General features: G+C 48.2%; 1 protein-coding gene and 1 pseudogene across 1 annotated transcript in view; both read left to right on the forward strand.

The window, feature by feature from the left end:
• LOC144783866 (uncharacterized) overlaps positions 1-16,196 on the forward strand; it is a 178,003-nt gene that overhangs the window by 76,495 nt on the left and 85,312 nt on the right. The gene's annotated exons all lie outside the window — the stretch shown is intronic.
• On the forward strand, positions 776-11,513 carry LOC144760108 (2',5'-phosphodiesterase 12 pseudogene; annotated as a pseudogene).

Genomic DNA, 16,196 nt, shown 5'->3' on the forward strand with positions numbered 1-16,196 from the left:
TTTGTTTTCTTGTCTAAGAGTTTCGACATATGCCCTGTATGGCCCCCATATATCCTTTGGACGAGACGTACTGGGCATCGTATCAGCATAAAACTCACTGTTCACATTACAATACGCAATATTATGTAGCCATCCTTGAACATTTGGGGCATTGGGCCGCCCCAGTGTAATGCCACCTCCCGCTTATCCAATAGAAGACATAAAGCGGCTAACCTGCACGTTTTTTTGGGAACTTGACAGTGTATCCAAGGAGTGCTACCTATGGAATCGGGGGTCAGTGGGACCTGTAATATCAGACCTAGATTGTGGTGAATTTGCTTCCAGAATTCGTGCAAATTTGGGCATGTCCAACTGAGGTGTGCGAAGTCAACATAAGGTGCGGTACATTTGCGATAGGTATGCGGCTTAGTGGGATCTATTTTATGTGCGAGTGCCGGAGTAAAATAGATGCGTCGCAGGAATTTGAAATGGAGAAGCTTGTATCTGCTGTTTAGGGATATGTCTTGCGTAACCGAGCAGCAGTGGACCCACTGTTCTTCCGTGATAATGATTCCCAGGTTGTGTTCCCAGTCACTGCGAATTTTTGCTATCTTGCACCAGTTTCAAAGCACCACTAGCCTTGTAAAGCTTAGATATCAGATGTGTGTTGTCTTCCTTCTCTATGAGCAGCGTTAAAGGAAGGAACGATGCCGGTTATAATGGGAATGTTGGGTACGTGGAGCGTAGTGCAGAGAAGATGCAGCACAACACAAATTTATCCATAAAGTCTGCTGCGCTAAAGCGTGTGTTTTCAGACGCCGAGAAAATATAGCCATCCGGGTATAAAACTCCCAGTGCAGCAGTCATTCTGACGTAATCGGGAGCAGGTGAGGATTAACCACAGGTAGATCGGAGGAGTAGTGCTTCTCTGTTCCGTGATCCGGCAAAGTTTATGCAATGCCCAGCTTGTGGAGGATGCAGTCTGAATGTCGACTGGGTCTCTGGGAAAGCCTACCGGCAGCACCATCGAGAGGCGACCGGGCAATACCAGGTCTGTTTCCGGTTTCAAATAAGGGATGCGGGCGCCAGAATGATTCCAGGAATATGCATAACTACATTGTGCCACCAAATAATAGAGTTGAAAATATGGTACATTATAACCCTCTCTCTCATAGGGCAACCTGAGGACTGCCCATCGGTCACGTGCCTGCTTACCCCCCAAACAAGCTTACTCAGAAACGAACGAAGTGTGTTGAAAAATTATTTGTGAGGGGAATCGGAATGTTGTTAAAATATAAAAATGTGGGTAGGACAACCATTTTTATAATCGGGCCATTGACAAGGGTAACTTTAACCATTTCTCAATTTGAGTATCAAGTGCATTAATAGCTCTTCCATAGTTGAGACTAAGTATTTGGGAGGTGTCCAGGTGGATGTGGATGCCTAAATACCGATTCCGTACACTATTCAAGGTAGTATTCTAAATCCCATTGTTTTGTACTGGGTGTGAGTGAAAAAATGACTGATTTGTGCCCATTTATGCCCAGCCCTGAAAAACGTCCGAATCGGATGATTTCTCTGATCAGTTCTGCCAAATTATCTTGTGGGTGTCTAACGTACAATGTAGTGTCGTCGGCATATAAGGATACCAATAACAGTCCAGTGTTGAATTGCAATCCTCTGTGAAGATGTTTCTCTTGAAAATGACGTACGAGGGGGTCCATAGCCAGAATGAACAATAACGGGGACAGTGGTCAGCCCTGCCTGGTTCCTCACGTTGGCCGGAAGGGGCTGGAAAGAGTCCCATTCAGCCGCAATCGGGCAGTCAGAGTATTATATAAAAGGGCTGTAGTAGCAATAAAGCCCATGGGCATGCCCATGTGGTGCATTATGGACAGGAAAAAGGACCGTTCCAAAGTGTCAAAAGTCTTTTCCGTATGCAATGGGATGGCGGCTGCCGGAATCTCCGGGTCAATTCTGTGTATGACCGAAAACGTGTGTAGATTCAGTTAGGTGGAGGGATGAGGTACAAATCCAGGGTGAGCTGGGGAAATGATGAATTGCATTAATTGAGATAGCCTATTGGAGATGACCTTTGACAATATTTTGTAATCTAAATTCAGCAGGGATAGCGGGCGATCGGAACCACACTTCGCAGGGTCTTTGCCAGGCTTGGGGAGGAGAATTACGACTGCCTCACGTAGAGTGCGGGGAAGTCTCTGCTGTTCCAGGGCCTCTGCGTACACCTCAATAAGTTTGGGGGCCAGAATTGCTTTGAATGTTTTTTAAAATTCTCCCATTAAACCATCTAGCCCAGGGGCCGAGGAACCCCGAATTGAGTCAATGGCAAGCAGAACATCTGCTTCCGAGATAGGTTCAGTTAAGAAGTCCTGCATATATTTCTCCAGATATACTAACCCGACTTCGTCTAGGTATGCCTCCTGTGCAGTTTTATCTTCATCCAGGGTAGATTTGTATAAATATGAAAAGAACCTCAAGAAGCAATTTTGAATGTCTGTTGTAGTGATGTAGGTGTGTGAGTCGGGGGACCTTAGCTCAGTAATGTATGTTTTGTGGTAGGGTGGACACAGTAACTGTGCTAGAGTCCTACCGGGCCTTTACCCCTCTCCATATCTTTGAGCGGTCCGGTGCTTCCCCATAAAGAGGATTTCCCTGTAGTCCTTCAACAACACCAACCGTCTCTGTTCATCTGTGGGAGATGTGTGTCGTGTCGATGTCTCGTCTAGAGACTTGAGATCTTGCTCCAATTTAGTTAGTGTATTACGAAGATCTCTGAGGATGCCAGCGTGTTTTGCTATGCATGCGCCTCTGAGGACCGCGTTAAACCCCTCCCACAGTACCGCCCACGAATCTACCGAGCCGGTGTTTAAATCAAAATACTCTACAATAGACTCTTGTATTTCTGCTCTGAAAACCTCGTCCTGTAACGTGTGATTGGGGAACCACCATTGGCTTTCAAATCCCTCTGGGCGGGGGAGCTGCAGCTGTAACTTTACCGGTGAATGATCCGAGTAGGTTCTAGGCAGTGTCTCCAACCGGGCGCACCAGCCGTAAATGTCCGGTGAGAGTAATCAAAAGTCTATTCTAGTCCATGTGTTGTGTTGCCCTGAATAGTGTGTGTATTCTGTTGTGTTTGGGTGGCGTTTCCGCCAAACATCCAAAAGAGAGAACCTATCACACAGCTCTCGGAGTGCTTGGCGGGGTTTAGTGCCTTGCGCACTGGACATGCTGTCCTTGATAGGGTCAGGCAGTAAATGAAAGTCTCCGCTGTTAGTCCGGGCACCATTGGCGTGGGTCTCCCTTCCATTTTTGATGTTGCATCCTGTGTTTTTGCTTGTGTTAGATGATTTGGGCACTGTGCCACTGCTGTCCAGTGCCACAGAGGAAGTGCTCCCTATTGTAAATTGATATATGGATTAGTGATTCCATGATTGACTGATTTGTTTTAACTGTCAGACCCTAGTACAGTGCACTGCGTGAGCCCAGGGCTTGTAAACCAAATGCTGCTGGTGGGCTTGCAGCACTAGTCGTGCCACCCACAGAAGCAGCCTGAAAAAGTGTGTCTCGGGTCTGCCATTGCAAAGCCTGTGCAGTCTGGTACTGCCATGTTGACTGGGCAAGTGCACCCACTAGCCAGTCCCTAAACATTCCCTTTTCTTCATATCAGACACCCCAATGGTAGGCCCAAGGGCAGGGTGCATTGTAAGTATAAGGTAGGACATGCCCTGGTGTGTGTGGCATGTCCTAATAGTGAATTACAGCCATTTTCGTTTTTCACTGTTGCAAGGCTACCTGTTCGCCATAGGCCAGAATAGGCAGTTAGATTATTCCATTTTATAATCCTAACTGACTCAGGGAACTTGGTAGAAATTCGAGTTTAGTATGCCTGAGCTCAGAATGATAAAATACATATTTTATTGAAGTTGGTTTTAACATTCTGTGTTTGAAAGTAGGTCTTGTTTAACTACCCAGGCCTGCCTCTGCTAGGTTGTGTATTCCTTGTCTGGAGTTTGAGTGACAAGGCTGGGGAATTCCAGGAGACAGAATGAGTCAGCCCAGTGGTGAATAGAGAGATCTGTATCTAGATGAGAAGGAGGAGTTGCATCTGGGACCTGAATAGGGCTGGGCTTCCCTCCACAATGCCGGCTCCACCTCCTGGGGTGCGGCTGATGTTTTTGCCCTGCACTGTGAAAGAAGAGAAGGAATCATGTCAGCAAAGTACTCCAGGGCTGTGCCTTTCCTCCACAATGCTGGCTCTACCTTCTGTGGGGCGTCAGATGTTTCTGCGCAGCACTGTGAAAGGAAAGAAGGAGTCATATAAACAGAGTGCTCCAGAACTGGTTTGGACTCGGCAAAGGCCCCTCTGCCCTCAAAGGACAAAGGATTTGGGGGTATAAATATTGGAACCCTGATACCCAGAAATTACATCACTTTTGGACAAACTAGAAGAAACCTTTGCTGAGGAGGTGAACCAGAAGAAACTGAGGATAGACTAACCCTAAGCTGAAGTGCTGCTTGGGGGATTGGCTTGCAGTGGTTGCCTGACTGCCAAAAAGAGGAGAAAGGGACTTTGTGTACTTTCATCAACTTGTAAGGATCTCCAAGGGCTTGGAACAGAGCTTGCCTCCTGCTGAAGTCTCAGGGACAACAGACTTCAACCCCCAGCTCCCCAGAGTTCTTTGGAAGTGCCTGCTGCTGTTTTGGGCCTTCTGAGGAACTGCGTGTCTCAAGGAGCTGGAAGCGCGATTCAAGAGGAAGAAGAGTGTAGTCGTCGCTGCTGTTGCCGTCGCATCGTGGATGTCGCCGCTGTAGCTGTAGTATTGCACTGCATCGAGAGAAGCATCTCGCAACGAAGAGGAAGCGTGTCGCCGTCACTGCTGCTGCAGTCGCATCTTGGATGTCGCTGCTGCAGCTGTCGCATTGCACTGCATCGAGAAAAGCGCCTCGCATCCACGGAGAAGCGTGCCGCTGTCGGAGCTGCTGCCGTCGCATCTTGAATTTCGCTGCTGTAGTTGTAGCATTGTGCGGAAGCGTCTCGCAACGTCGGAGAGGAGTATCGCAGCCGAAGCTGTTGTCGTTGCTTCGCGGAACAAGGGTGTCACCGCTGCAGCTGACGCATCGAATCGAGACTTCTCGCATCATCGGAGAAGCGTGCCGCATCTGGAAAATCTTCACATCTTTATTTGTTTGCACCGGAACTTTGCCGCATTTTCATTGCTGCAACACTTTTATTGTGGAAGCGCAACGCATCGTAAGGTACATAGACTCAAAGTGTTGCATTTTAAGAACTGAACAGAACTAAGCTAAAACTACCATTTTAAGTACAGTAGTGTGGATTTTTGTTGTTTGTGGTTTTATGATAAGGTTATATAACGAATACTTATTTTTGATATAAAACCTGTGTGGTTTCCATCTGTAGTGTTCTCACTTGATTACTGTATGTGGTCACAAATGCTTTACACACTGCCTCTGAGATAAGCCTGTCTGCTCTTGCAAAGCTACCAAGGGGATGAGCAGGGGTTATTTTAGGGGTGTACCCCCTTACCCTGACTAGAGGCAAGGGTCCCTATTTGTCACAAGTACCTACCTGTGCAATCTAGAGACCCCCAAATCTAACATCCGCTGTCTAGATGTGAGGACAGGGCATGGAAAAAGTCAGGAGAGTCTACATTGAGGGCGTATATACACAGAAATGTCACTTTCCTACCAGACAGGGTTCCAGTAACTGTTAAATAGCGCCCCTCACTGTCCTGGTGAACGGAACTCATGCAAAAGGGTACCCTATTATGAATTAAGATGGCTGTCCCTCTAGCGTAGTTTCTATAATTCGCAAAATATCTATACACTCCCCAGCTAGACCCAAAATGCACCTTATTAACCTTTGACAAGTGTGTTTCTTGGAGAAGTGCGACATCTACCCTGTGTCTCGTTAGATAATGTAAGATCTGTCACCTCTTACGGTTGTCATTCAAGCCTCGTACATTCCATGTGAGTAGAGAAAGGCTCAATGGACCCTCTACATTACCGAACCTGGTCATCTGGGTGAAGTGATCTTCTCATTGGTGTAGCTTGGTGACTATTAACAGCAGTGATCAAGTTATAATGCTGCGAGCATGCCTGCAGCAACTGTCTCATAAATGAAATAAACCCACCCCCCTCCCACCACCCAGCCAGACCCCAACCGGGGAAGGGCCAAATCCCAACTGCAAATGAACGTGGAGTGCAAAATTACTTTACACACAAATGACATTCCCCAGAAATAGTACCCCAGTTTGACCCGAACCTTACAAAAGGATATACCACGGGGGTGGCAACGCCCTGGCTGGCCTCCAGTCACTGTACTTTCAATACAAAATTATGTGACGTGTTCCTGCAAAGTGAAACAAAAAAGGAATGTCTAAGAAATGTACCGGTCATCCCGTGCCAGCACTCGAGAACAGTTCTGCACTTGCATCTGAGCCGCTGTGTGGAGATGAAGGCCTGGAGATGGCCCAGTTTTCAGGATTGTTCCTCTGTTTATACATCTTGCAGGATTCCTGAGCCTCCGAAGGATTTTGAAAGACTGGGCCCTACCATCCACATCCACCTTCAGTCAAGCAGGATACAGCATACCGTGACGCAAACCCAAGTTTCTCAGGGCAGCCTTGACGCTATTGAATTTCTGCCTGGCATCCTGTACCATGGCGGTGAAGTCCGGATAAAAGGATAACGTGGAACCCTGCCAGTCTACGTCTCCCTTTTCTCTTGCCAAATGAAGGATCGTGTCTCTGTCCCTAAAGTTCATTACGCGTGCCACAATAGGCCTTGGAAGAAGACCAGGATTTGGCTGAGGGCCCAGCGACCTATGCGCTCTTTCTATGGCAAAGCCAGTGGTGAAAGATTCTTTGCCGAACAGTTCCAGTAGCAAGGTTTCAATAAACAGATCCATGCAGCCGGTGGGTGTGGTCTCCGGGACACCGAGAATACGTACTTTATTGCGGCGGCTGCGCGCTTCTAAGTCCTTATTTTTGATGGCCACTTCTTTTAAAATGCGCTCCACCCTTTCCAGACATTTAACTGGCTGTGCTGTACCATCCTCAATGTCCGATATGCAGGCCTCTGCAACATCCAACCTTCTGTCGTGTGCTTGCACCTTGGAGCCAAGACTTGCAATGGTGTTGTCCAGGGAATCGAAGCGACTGTCCAGTGCCTTGAAGCCAGCCCGCATCTCCTGAAGTAGTGAGTGTGTCGCGTCCGGGGATCCAGCACCCAAAATCGGGCCATGCGCTACCACTGCCATGGTGGAACTTTGCGCTGTGGAGGTGTTGGTGAGTTTCTCAAAAGGAAGCGTTCTCTGTTTCGGGTCCTTGCAGCCCATACCGGGCGAAGTAGAGCCGAGGCGCTCTGCCAGGACCCAGATATGCTCATTAGTGGTACTTGTCCCAAGTCTTCAGCGGAGGTTGAAAGTCCACAATGGCGATACTGGAGGGGCTCAGTCCTGCCTGTGGGAGCGCTGCGCCAATACAGCACGAGTAGGCGCCTTACGCAATAGCCCCAAAATTACAGGAGGGAACACGGTGTCCCGGTCGTCCGCTACCTATGTGCCCCCATTGTGTTTGCCGCTGCGAGGATTAGGTGCCAAGTTCCAGCAGGGACCATTTATCGCCCTGATTGAGTTATACTGTAGCTTTTAGAATGGACCCTGCTATACTGCACCCGGATATGACCCCTCTGCTTAGACAGTCCAGTAACTGAGATGTAGTTGCCACCAGTGTTTCTGCTGAGTTAAGCGTGGCTCTTTTGCCATTGTTCTAGGGAAGTGAGCTCTGCAGACAACAACTCCAAGATTTTGCTTTCCTCCCACTGTAGATTCATGCCTTTCGTGCGCCCCTCCCCCATGTGTCCTGTGTGATTGGGGTTAGAGCTCTGCTGGACAGCTACCGATGTGACTCCCAATCGGCAGCGGAGATAAGAGGAGCTGCGGGCGGTTTTCATTTTGGGGGGGCTGGAGGGGGAGGCGGCACTCACCGGAGTTCTTTGCAGTCCAAGGCGCTCCGAGCTGTTGCGGCCCGAGCATTCAGCTGGATACGTGCGCCGATCACGTGCAGGGTGTAGTCGCGCTTCCGGACCGTAGCGGCCTCCACGAGGCATCAATCGGCTCCGTTCCTCGACCTGGTGAACCCTGGCCGCTGTACAGTTCTATGCACCCAGTGCACGCATCGTGATGCCAGCGCGGTCCTCAGGAGCACGTCGGGATACCGGAGGACCCTACGGAGCTTCATAGCCGTGCGGCCATCTTGGCCACACCCCCTGACGGAGTTTGAAGAAGATAGCCCTGTAATCGGTCCTGGTTAGCAGCAGTACTTTTTCCATAAAGATGTTGGAGTTAGTGAAAATCCCATCTAATGTGTGACAGGCCTTGTGGTTAGGCTCTGTAATGATCTGAGTCAGTCCAAAACAGGCCATGCATTTGCATTGCGCCTGGTCAGAACGCTCAAAACGGACTGAAAATCTGCCCTGGCTGTAAGATGATATTGCAGATGTCCACTAGTCAGCAGGAGGTGCAGGCACAATATATAACTAAAGGTAAGAAAGGATGTGAGACAGGAAAACATTTTAAATGTGCGTTACTGAATGCAAGATCTTTAGTCAAACACAGCATTGAGGTAGCAGCTCTAATTGAGGAGGAAGCAATTAAGATTACATTTATAACTGAGTCGTGGACAGACGATGCGTCTGGGCCAGACTTGGTAAAGGCAACACCTCCGGGCTACATCTGCCACACATTAAATAGGCCGGCTAAGAAGGGCGGGGGCTTAGCCGTGATATATCTACAATCTCTGAATGCAACCTTTAACCCCTCGTCCAATTTGGAATGTGAGGCATTAGATTTTTGTTTTTTGTTGTGCCACCACTTTACATTTAAAGGCACCCTGATCTATAGACCACCTGGACCCAAGAACCGGTTTACAACACAAGCTGGCAGTTGGTTAGAAAATGGGTTAAGTGTCAGTTCGTATACCATTTTAGGGGATTTCAACTTCCACTTGGAAGTTGATAATGATTTGTATACACTAAATTTAATAGATCTAATGAGTACCTTGAACCTAAAACAACGGGTCACCGGGGGCACACATATAGCAGGGCATACACTTGATGGCATCTTCTCCAATAATGGGCACTTAATGTTCACGAACACTCTCCCGGTGATCTGGTCGGATCACAGGATAGTGTTTTCCGAAGTGACCCCTCCAGATCAAGACATCAAGAAACCAGTGATGAAACAGACGATTACCAGAGCATGGAATCGGGTAAAAGCCCATAAATATCAGGATCTGCTAGCCTCTGCGTCTCCTACTTTACCAGCAGATTTAGATGATGCCACTTCTGCCTACACTAACTGGTTAGAAGCCGCCAGCAATAAGTTAGCTCCCTTGAAAACCATCCACAATAACAGGGAACGTCCAACGTCAACGTGGTACACCCAGGACCTTAGAGAAAGTTAACTCATCTGTACACATCGGGAAAGAGCTTGGAGGAGGGAGTATAATGTGAATGAAAAAAACAAATATAAACTAAGTTTAGCTCTCCACAAAACTAAACAAGATTACTTTGCAGATAAAATACAGTCTGCACAGAATTCTACCAAAGAACAGTTTAAAACAGTTACGGCATTAGCACACCCATCCCTCTAACCTACTTTTTTAGCTAGTCAAGAACTGGTGATACGGTAGCCAACTTCTTTTTAGGGCTCGCCTGGCGTTGCAGAGCGAAGCGCTGCTGCCAGCTAGCCTTATTGTCGTTGTGTTGCCTCCCCAAGTGGTACAGACCGGTGCACGAGCAGACTCCGGTCTGTGAACGCTCTTCCCAGAAACAGTGAACAGCTTGTGCACGCGTTAATTATAGTTCAGTGCTCCTCTCCGGAAGACGTGGTGCGCGTGCTCAACTATAATTAACGCGCACCACGTCTTCTGGAGAGGAGCAGCCAACTATAATTAACGCGCGCACAAGCTGTTCACTGTTTCTTTTTCTTTTGTGCTGTTCGTGACACGCTTGTTTCTGTGTCTATGCCGGTGTAAACTGCGATTCCCGGAAGCCAGTAATGAATGGCTCTCCTGCCTTGTCCTGTTAGCTAGAATCCTCACCACCTTTGTGTACGAGGCGCCGGGTGGATGCTGAGGCTCTCAGCCTGGAAGCTACTACGGTGTGTCCCGTGTTACCCGCTTCGGGCCCTTCGCCTGCTCCAGCACCTGTAGCCACCTCGTGGGATGGAGAAGGCTGTGGTGCGCTGTGTGCCTTCAGAGCCCAAATTAACCCTCTCCTTCACTCTTGATGGCAGTCAGAAGCACATGTAACGGGACCAGTCTGAGCCTTTGAGCCGGGCCCTGGCCCGCATCGCAACCAATGCCATGAACGCGGCCCAGAGCAGCAAGGCCAAGAAAAGCAAGCGCGGCGGGAAGGCTACCCCGTCCGCCTCCCCTGCAGAGCCGTGCGTACGCCTCTACTACCAGGAGCAGCAGCTGCCCGACGAGCTGTTCAATGCCGAGGCCTGGCGGGACGGCGCCGTCCTGCACGTGGAGGAGGCCCGCAATATGGTGGAGCGCAATCCGCCCTCCTTCCGCCAGGCTCAGCTTCCCCGCCACATCATGGCCGGCTTCCCCATCTGTCCCGCTCTGCACATCGAGTTCAGGCAGCTGGAGGCCTCGCTCTTCCGCTGGTTCAAAGAGGCGCCCGAGGAGCCCGGAGGCTGGGCCCCCGTGGGCAGCCAGCGGGTCTACACGCCGACCAACGCGGACATCAGGCTGCGGCCAAAGCTGCACTGCACCCCGGTCAGCGTGGACCCACTGCGGTACGGCGCCGCCTGGGAGGTGGATGCCAGCTGCACGGTGGAGGCCGGGCCCGGGGTGTGTGCCTTTGAACAGCGGTACCTGTACACGCAGCGGGTGAGAGCCGAGCCGCTCCTCCGCACAGTCTCCTACAACATCTTGGCGGACACGTACGCGCAGACCGAGCACTCCCGGGTCATGCTCTACCCCTACTGTGCACCCTACGCCCTGGACATGGACTACAGACAGACCCTACTACGCAAGGAGCTCAGTGGCTACAACGCAGACCTGCTCTGCCTGCAGGAGGTGGACAGTCTCTGCCCAGCCCTGGATGCCTTCGGCTTGCAGGGCCTCTTCAAGCTAAAGGAGAAGCAGCACGAGGGCCTCACCACCTTCTACCGTCCAGACAAGCTCACCCTGCACGCCGAGCTGCTAGAGAAGCTGTCGGACTACGGGGCGGCCAAGGGGCAGCTGCTGCAGAAGGCCACTGCCATACAGGTGAGCGAGGGGTGGGCCTACTGTTGCATCTCTGGGGCTAATCTGCACAGGTCTGCTGTGACCCAACCATACTTGTGTTTCAACTGCATTTGTATACTACCCATTGATGAGGCGTTGGGCATCCTATTGGTACAAATTAAGCCACGGGCAGCCGGCCTTGGCATTATACGTCGTTGTTTGGAGGTGTTGTCTAGTGACCAATGTGAATAATTGGAGCTTAAGGACTTGTTCTCATCCCTGCGCCACTTATCTTCTGGGATCATCACAAGTGTTCATATGCCTGTGAACCTGGTTGTGAAACTGGGCAAACAGCATCAGTTAGTGTGCCTCTGGGCATGTGACATAATTATGAAACGTGTTGCTGCCTCCCTTTTGTGATGAACAGTCGTTTGCCCCTCCCCAACCCATGCTTATAAACCAAGGGTGTGCTATATAAATACCAACATGTTTGGCAGTCCCAAATAACATAAGCAACTGATGCAAATAACCAAAGCATGGGAATCAGCGGACAGCAACCAGTAACCATGGAACAGGAAAGTGACGGGTCAAACTGTTGTGTTTAAATGCCTCACTTACTAACCGCTAAATGCAGGGGTTTAAGTGGGCCTGGTCCTGCCGGTGCTCATCACCGGCAGTTCTAAAAAACAGGTGCTGAGACAGGTCCCTATCGGCCTCTCCATATTTGCCCTCACTGTCAGGGTGAAAACAAATCTTAACTCTGCAGCAGTACCACCCTTCACTGCCTTTAATGTAACTGGAATAAACACCCAGTGCATATTTAACTCACTTTCCCAAAAGTCCTGTGTGACAAATGTCATGAGTCCATGTGTTGCTGCTGTGAGTTTGATTGCCACCCCTATCAGCGTTCCTTGTCCCTTTCCCATCCTTGCACCTAAGAAACATGGGGATTTCTAGCAGATGACGCTCTAGCTGATATTCAACACCTGACTAGAGATGGCTGCTGTTTGTTATAGGCCATCAGAAAATTGTGTTAAGAATGATGAAAGATTACTCTGTGCGATAAAAAGCCCTTCTCTGTCACCTAGTGTCAACGCAATCTAGTCGCCTCGCAAACTTGCATTCAAGTGAAGCAAGCATTTGCAGTGCAATAGGTCTCGCATTAACGCGACTTTGAGCGATTGGCATGGTAAATGACAAAGCCTTTTATGTTTAGGTTTTTAAAACACAAATAAAAAGCACTGTCATTTACAATGCTAATAGCTTAAAGTCTCACAAATGCGAGACCTATTGCATTGCAAATGCTTGTTTAATAAAGTTGATGATATCTATGCCACATTTATAGGAACTATAAACAAAACGCCCTTAACAGATAAGGTACATTTGGAAGGGGAAGAAGGTACACTGCCTCAGCTCTGCAATTTTACACCTACTACAGCTTCTGAAGTCCATACTCTCCTGGTGAAAGCCAAATCAGGATCACCAATGGATCCTTGTCCTCCTTCTATACTGAAGGCTTGCACCCGAACCAGTCATATCAATTCTGACGGTCATTATTAATACTATGTTTCTAGAGGGTTACTTTCCGAAGGCTTGGAAGACAGCATCGATTCTTTCCTTGCCGAAGAAGCCCAATCTGGATCCGATGTATTTTAACAATTTCAGACCCATTTCTAGACTGCCACTCCCTGCTAAAATCACAGAAAAAATAATGAATACCCAACTCAGTCGATTTTTGGAGGAGGGACACGTGCTGGACCCTACTCGGTATGGTTTTAGGGGGGTCATAGCACAGAGTCGGCTCTCCTCAAATCCACTGAAGAAATAAGGGCCATTCTAGATCAGGGAAGGAATGCAGCCCTGATTATGTTAGATCTCTTTGTGGCATTTGACACGGTCCATCATGTGTTATTGATGGACCGGCTGAATGAGATTGGTGTTAAAGGTCGGGCCTGGAAACTAATTAAATCATTCTTATCCAATAGAGTGCAGACAGTCACTCTCGGAAACTTTGCTGCTTAATCATTCTCTCTCCCCTGTGGAGTTCCGCAGGGGTCATCCATGAGTCCTACTCTTTTTAATGTTTATGTCTCGCAATTGGCTCCACTTATTGAATCCTTTGGGTTCAAACTGACTTCATATGCAGATGATACGCAGATTGTTGTTACACTGCTTCCAGATGGAATCCAGGAGTTAGCAGCCCGCTTTCATGATTGCATGACAGCGGTGGGTGGCTGGATGGCCCTAAACAGCTTGAAGCTTAAATCTAATAAAACAGAGGTGGTATTGTTTGGGAATAACTCTCAATTTTGGACCCTGGCATGGTGGCCAGATTCTCTTGGCCCCCTCCCTACACCTGTCAGGAAGGTGAAAAACTTAGGATTTATAATTGATAATAAACTTTCCCACAAAGAACAAGTAAATTCAGTGGTCTCGGCCACTTCATACATTCTGAAATCATGTAAAAAAATACTGTCTTTTCTTCCTAAGGAAAGTAAAAAAACAGTCATAACGGCTTTGGCTATGTCCAGATGGGACTATTGCAATAGCCTGTATGTAAACATTCAGGAAGGTCTCATGAAAAAACTCCAACTCCTTCAGAATGCAGCTGCTAGACTGCTTTCAGGTACCTCAAAATAAGAATCCAACAAAAGTTACAATGGTTACCTGTTAGGAAGCGAGTTCTGTTTAAGGCCCTCTGTGTGGTCCATAAGTCATTCTATGGCATTGGACCTAATCACCTGATCCAACACTTCAATTGGTACGTACCAAGAAGATCTTGCCCTCTTCAGAAGCCAAACTGGTCTGTGTACTGCTGGCAAAAAAAGCTAATTGGGGTAGCAGGAGTTTTTTGGTGGGCACCGCCAAAGCATGGAAGGCCCTTCCACTGCCTCTCAGAGGCATGACAAAATTACATGACTTCAGAAAGGCTTTGAAAAACCTGGTTGTTCAATGCCTAAGGCCCAAGCTTGACCCCTCTGTGACAATGTTTCAGTAGGACATCTTACATAGCGCCAGGACACCCTTGGGTAACATTAACACGCTATCTACCAGAGGGTAGTTGTCCGCATTGTTTATGCATTAGAGATGAAAATGAATTTCTAGTAGCGTAAAAGTTGGGAAATCAAGGCATGATTCTATAAAAGTTTGCAGGGATTCTGTAAAAGAGGCCCTAGGCCCAGCGGCCGGTAGAGTGGTAGAGTAGTAATCCAGGGAAGGACATGGTATTACTGAATTTGAAGTTGAACATCAGCACTTCTACTCTGCATAGGGTCAAACGTTGCCTTAACATTGATGTGGTAGGTAATCGCTATACCTCCTCCCTTTTTCCCTTCCCTATCTACGCTTGCTAATTCGTATCCGGCTGGTAACGCTGCAATCTGGTCAGGCTCAGATGGATGTACAGGAAGAAATCAAGGAATGTATCAATGCCAAAGATGAAGTTTTGGTCATTTGTTCCTATATGATGTTATCGTGTGATCAGTTGATGGAAGATACTGTATTGAACAATGTTATGAATTTTGTGAAATTTGGGTGGCCAATGGAAACAACTTTGGCTACATCTTTGTAATCTTATGGCAAGGTGGTAGATGAGTTATCTTTGGAAGGAGGGTTGTTGGTAAGAGGCGTTAAGTTAATTCCACAAGGATGTTTCCGCCAAAGGATTTTGGAGACAGCTCATGTAGGCCATCTGGGTATGAGTGCCACTAAGCCATCCAGAACGCCGCAGCCAGACTCGTCATGGGAACAAGACGCCAGTAGCACATGACCCAACACCTACGAAGCCTTCACTGGCTCCCCGTCGAGAAGAGGGTCACTTTCAAACTCCTCACCCACGCCTACAAATGCCTCCACAACATCGGAACCAAATTTCCTCAATAAAAGAGTATCCTTCCATGTGCCCAAGAGGGACCACCGCTCCGCAGACCTCACCATGGCAGAGGTCCCCAGCATCCGCAGAAACCGGACAGGCGGGAGAGCCTTCTCCCACATTGCAGCCAAAACCTGGAACACGCTTCCGGTGGACATCAGACGCTCCCCGACCCTGTACACGTTCAGGAAGGACCTCAAGACCTGGCTCTTCAACTGATCCTGAGCCGCCGCCCCCCCAGACCTCCTTACCCCAGCAGTTTGAGACCCTCACGGGTGAGTATCGTGCTATACTAACCCCTGATTGATTGATTGATTGATTGATTGAGAAGCATAGGACAAGAAAGGATTTCTGGTGGCCTGGAGTGGATGTGGAGGTAGAAGGATTAGTGAGAAATTGTGCACAATGCTGTTTGAGTGATACATATTTGATGACCTCTGTGCCTAATGATGTGCCTGCTTTATGTCCTAGTAAGGTGTGGCAGATCATTGTGGTTGATGTATTTCATTTTTTGGGGACCTTTTTTATGTATTACCTTCCAATATGAGACACTTTGATGTCATGATGGATCATCTTTCCAGGTGGGTGGAAGTATGTGGTATAGCAGAACCCAACACAAACTCTGTGATTCGTTTTTTTGTGTTTTGCTAGACAAGCGACTTCTGATGATTTGCATTAAATTCACTTCTTCCATGACAGAGTTTTTAGGTAAGTGTGGGGTGAAACATTTACACACGCCATTGTATCACCCTCAGACCATCAGAAAAGTGGAGACATTCAACAGGCTTGTCGTGGAATGTAACCAGAACGCAGTTAAATCTGGATTTGAATGTAAAGTAGCTATCTGAGATTTGGTGTAGGCTCAAAAATCTACACTTCATTTGGTCACTGGTAAAGCACCCTTTGAACTCACGAGAGGGTGAAAAGTGGTGTCCTCATTGTGTCCTTTTTGGAAGATGGAAGTGATGGGTCATCAGGTGCAAGGAAAAATATGTCCAGGGGTCAAATTCAAGGTGAGTGATTTGGTGTGTGTCAAAGAAGCTATTTTGTTAAGAATGAGATCT

The sequence above is a fragment of the Lissotriton helveticus genome, chromosome 1_1 (genome assembly GCF_964261635.1).
Source record: "Lissotriton helveticus chromosome 1_1, aLisHel1.1, whole genome shotgun sequence".
NCBI lineage: Eukaryota > Metazoa > Chordata > Amphibia > Caudata > Salamandridae > Lissotriton > Lissotriton helveticus.